The 5,190-nt window shown below is 39.5% G+C and overlaps 1 pseudogene; it reads right to left on the bottom strand.

The window, feature by feature from the left end:
• Positions 1-792: 792 nt before the first annotated feature.
• Positions 793-3,794, bottom strand: LOC146474539 (uncharacterized; annotated as a pseudogene).
• Positions 3,795-5,190: the final 1,396 nt, after the last annotated feature.

Here is a 5,190-nt window from a genome sequence, read left to right as displayed (position 1 = left end):
GAAAAGGGAAAGGAAAAAAAGATGGAGAACAAATGGTTATTCCCTAGCTTGCTTATTATGGCAGTGTTATTTATTTATTTTATTTATTTACCAGGCAGGTCTCTCACTCAGTTTGGAAGATGTTAGTGAAGTCTACCTTGGTTAATTGCCTTTTGTAGTTGTCGTTTTGCTTGATAGAAAATATATCTCATTGATAAACTTATGAATGGCGAATAATTACCAACGGTGTTTTATTACAAAACAGTGTTTTTACTTAACTCTTGGTTTCTTAATTTGTCTGTCGCGTTTTTCTGTTAAAAGGAGTTTTGCATCGAATTAACCGTGATTTAATTTTTTTTTGTTCAGGGATAACAAACGCATTGGCTTACACGTGAGATTGCAAAACAAAGTTAAGGCTTTCCATTAGCGCGTAATTTAATCAGAGCTTTTACCTGTGCGTTTTACTGGTGTAAGAACAGAAAGAATCTCCCCGAGACAAAACAGTTAAAGTCGTTTTAATGCAGATTTTATGTTCCATATCGTCCTTGTACTGATACAATTTGCCTACTCTCGGAACCTTGTATTGCTCAGGACAGAACATATTCACGAATTAACACGAGGGTTTTGCAATATAGTTACTAAATGATGTTGCCTGAGCAGGAATTTTTAATAGCGGAAGGGGATCCTAACTTTGATTTAGGTATACTGTAAACTTTATTGCGGTAAGTTACTTATCCCCAACACCTCCAAATTCTCTCGCACTCTTTATTACACTAAATGTATCATCTCCTGAACGCTCCACTCAAAACTTTACTAACAGTTTAAATTTTTATTCCAACCAGTTTTACGCGCATGCCTAGTTAAACAATACTTTCTGAGCTTAAGCTCTTCAATGCAGTGTTTCGTGAGAAACGGTTCTTGAAACAAACCTATTAATCCCGCTGTAAGTTTTCCACAAGCGTTTCCAACGGTTAACAAGCAAAGTGCGAATTCTCTCTTCTCTGGATGCGTTATCAAGTCTGAAACCGTATGCGCCGAATTTAAATACATTGATCCCGCTGTGAATCCCTCAGTAGCACACAAAGCGATGATAATCTCCACGCAAGGAACAAATCTAAACCATGAGGCGAGGAAGAAAAAAAAACGCCGTGTAAAAATGCTATCAATGCGGCTAAAATCCAAGTCCGTTTGACCCTGATATACAATACCAGTTTAGGACAAGCTACAGAAACTAGAAACAAGTGTGACCGGCCCATGAATTTTCCAATATGATAGGCAAGTAGGTAATAAGGATAATGGTCCCGCGGGTTGAATGGCGCGTTTGGGAACGCCAAGGTGGTAATAATGGCGTGATTTGAAAGGTACTCGGAAAAGTATGTTATGAAGAGGAATAAAATATATGGGAGTATGTGTTTAGCAGCATGTAATCTATCCGAGAATGAGATGGTCTGTCTGCTTGCTAGAAACTTGTCTTCTTCCGGTGGATTCTGGTCGTTGTTAGCAGGCGCCATTTCTTTGCCGAGAGGCTCCTTATCCAGGAGAGCGTAAAGAAGGAACAACAGAATGGGCCATGGAATAGTTATCATAATTGTAGTCCGAGGTGAAAGACAAGTCCACGCGGTCAAACCTGGCAATGAGATAAGAGACGCAAGCTATACTATAAATTCAAAATATATATATGGCTTAGCCTCAAATTAGGTACGTTTCGTTGAGTAAAGTACAATGCTATTTTCAGGTTAATTTGGCTCGTCTAGTTTAGGACCAAAATAGCCTAATCGCAAGGAATGAAATGACTCAAAGAGTTGATTGATTGGTTTTGGTGGATTTACTGGACTCTATTAAACAAGGACTAAATACTACCGGTCCAATTTTCATGTGTTTAACCCCAACCCATTGAAGGATAAGATAAGTCCCAGAATGAAGCCAAATGGTTTTTGATAAGTCCTTTCTATTTCCAAATTGTGATAAAAGTTTTCAATCAGTTAATCAGTTCGAGTATCCCTGTGTCACTGGCTGTAAATGGTCTTACGTTTCTTGTAATCCCACGAGTCTATTGTATATCTCAGTGATGGAGCATCCGAACTAGTAATGTGAAGGTCACAGGTTTGACTCATGTTGGGAGAACTCGGATTTTCTTTTCCCGAGTATGTCTGTGTAACTGACTGAAATTTTTATCTATTAGTTTGTACACTGTATGAAGTCACTGTTGCTTCCTATATAAACTGCTGGGCCCCATTTGAGGTTCTGTATGATCCCCGTTATCTAAATACTATCCAGGCGGGAGAGAGAGTAGGGATACTCCTATTTAGTCTATTCACTTCACAGTACAAAAACTGGGTTAAGCTTCAGCCTTACAGGCAACTTAGGCAGCGTTTACACGAACGCGGTTTCATTTGTAACCGCGTCGCTTTCGATGCGGTTACACCTGCTTAGACGACGCCGGTCGAGAACGTTACCGAAACCGGGTCGATTTAAAAACGCTGACAAAAGTGGAGCGTTTTCAAAACGATACGGTTTCATCTGTCGCGTAAACGGCGAAACCGCATTGATTCGAATACGGTAACTTTTTTGGCGCAAAATTTCATTTGGGCGCGAAGATTTAAAACGGTGAACCTCGGCCGTTTTACTGACTGTGTACTCGTTAATTACTTTCAAACTTTCAACAGGAGATCTACTTCGTCGTCAGTCCATGTGAATTGTGCGCTATTTTTCGCCATGTTGACAGAAACAAAATGGCGGCGTAATAATCGAACCCAGATCCCCTTCCTGGGAACGAGGTCGGCATAACGTAAGTACGTACTTGAAAATGGTGAGATTGGCACTGTGTAAGCGCTCTGAAACCGTATCGTTTTCGATGCGGTTTCAAGGTTATGAAACCGTGACGATTTGAAACCACGTTCGTGTAAACGCTGCCTTAGCATCAAAGAGCGACTATAGCTTACATACTTACTAGTATAATATAGAGGACCGACAAATGAAGACACTCCCACCCCAGCCACAAACGCACTCACTGTAATATGCTCATAAAATGCAGTGAGAGAAAGCAGTGTTATTTCACTAGTAGCCACTCCAGACTCCACAATACTCACACCCGCAAGCCTTCCTGGGATGCGCGGCGAGAAAACCAACGTTACAAGTCCCCCGATGAAAAACAGGATCACGAGGGATATTTTCTTCCAGTATGAGAAACGCTATAAAAACGACGGTGCCGTTAGCTTTACAACCAACACTGGCACTACAATGGATAGAATTACTGTTGTCGTGGCGATAGTAAATCCTGCGAGAATGTCTTCTGCTGCAATCAAGCAAATTTCGTCGTAGATTAAAGACAGGACCCCGAAGAAGAAAAAACACGCGATATTTTTCCCCTTTTCTTTGTTCTCTGGATTGGCCATGGTGAAGATCACTTCCTTTGGCTTGAATTCTCAAACCTTTTTGATCCACTCCTCTTTCAGCTTCATCAAGAAAAGACATCAACACTAGGACAAGCTGGTTTCCATTTAGCTTTCTAATCACCGATTGACGTGAAATCACTGTAGTCACTGAAGTGAGAGCACGTGTTCAACAGTTCTTTCTGTGACACTGTGTAATATGTTTTTCAAGGTGCCTGATTAGCTTTTGAGTCCGTAGATGCCCAAAAATCCTATAAAACAACAATTCACTGGAAGGCTGATCTATAATACTTTCCTTAGGTGCTGTTTGCTTTGTTTAGGTTCCAAACCAAGAATCCGATCTTTAACTGCTGTGTGCTAAGTCCTTTAGTTGAGACTGTAGTTCAATAATTGGAGAAGTTCCGAAAGTTGCTGTATAATGTACTCGGGCCCAAGGTAAGGCCTTACTAAGAATTTAGAGCCTGGGGGGCAAAATCCAAACGTTCGCTATACAATTGAAATCTCAGTCCAAAGGCCCAATATCACTGCAAGATAACTTGAAAGACATCAAAAACAAGAAAAGCATAAAACTACTTGGAGTATTTCGTTACCTCAATAACACACTAATGAGGATAGAATAAGGAGACTTCGAAACACGTTTACTGCAAACAGCAAACGGCAGAAATAACACGTGACCTTGTTTACCCTATATTTTATTGACCAGGTAATCGCTGCCTTTGATTGTGTGGGTTTGTAGTTTTTAATAGTTTTTTGTGTTCTTAGTTGCTCTTAACATAATTCTATTTTAACAATATTGTGAAGCGCAACTGAATTTATCAATATAGAGGTTTGAGCTATATAAATGTAAATTATTATTATTATTAGTATTATTATTATTATTATTATTATTATTTTACGCTCGCTGTTTTCAGTTTGTCAGTAAAATTGAGTAGTTTTGCGTTAGGATCAAAGGTCACAAATATTTTGTTTAAGTCTCATCTGTGCCACTAATCTAATTATTCAAGAACAACATGAACGCGAATCTCACGTTTGCCGGGTGTCGTGTCCCTAATGACTATTTTATTGCTCGTCTAGATCAATTTTCACTGTTGTTGTTGTTGTTGTTGTTGTTGTTGGCTAATTGTAGACATCAACAAGCAAAACTCCTAGAAAACGAGACTGAGAGATTTTTTGGGGCGTATAGGTAGGAAAGTAGGACGTTATCATGATAGTAAGAAACAAAACCGCTTGTAAGATAAAACGAAATTAAACTGCTTGTGCAATAACCGTGTATCGTTACCCTGCTAGCAGAGGTTTCTTCTGGCAAGTCTTTTAGCATGCACGAAGTTGTTCGCGTTTCTCGTATTTCGCGTACTCGGCTTGTTTACGAGCCGACTACGCGATTATTTTTTATTATTTTTATTGTTCTTCTGACATTTAAGAGCAATTAAAATTAAAATCCACCAGAAGGAGTACTTGAAAAACAATTTCAATTTCTGACTCCAATAGATGTTGTTTCAACCTCTCGAAATATTTTTTACAGTCAATATTTGACACAAAGCACGATCCAGCTGGATCCAAACGTGGATTTTCAGTTGACTGACACATGAACTTCAGAATTTGGGGCTCTTTTTTCTATATTTGTTTTTTGTCTAAGATGCGCCCTTGGATACGCGCTCTCGTCAACTTTCTAGCGCTCTCAGACAAATCAGCTAAATGTTCTCAAATGTCCAGCAATATCCATGGAAACTGTCAATCTCGCCTGGCCTCTATTCCGCTCATGCGCTATCACTAACTGTCGTGCGCTCTCAAAGTACATGGTGTTTAATTTCGTCAATAC

Source organism: Pavona decussata, unplaced genomic scaffold (genome assembly GCF_977016875.1).
Source record: "Pavona decussata unplaced genomic scaffold, jaPavDecu1.1 SCAFFOLD_88, whole genome shotgun sequence".
Taxonomy (NCBI): Eukaryota; Metazoa; Cnidaria; class Anthozoa; order Scleractinia; family Agariciidae; genus Pavona; species Pavona decussata.
The sequence above is the reverse complement of the archived record's forward strand: the minus strand, read 5'-3'. Positions and strand labels throughout refer to the sequence as shown.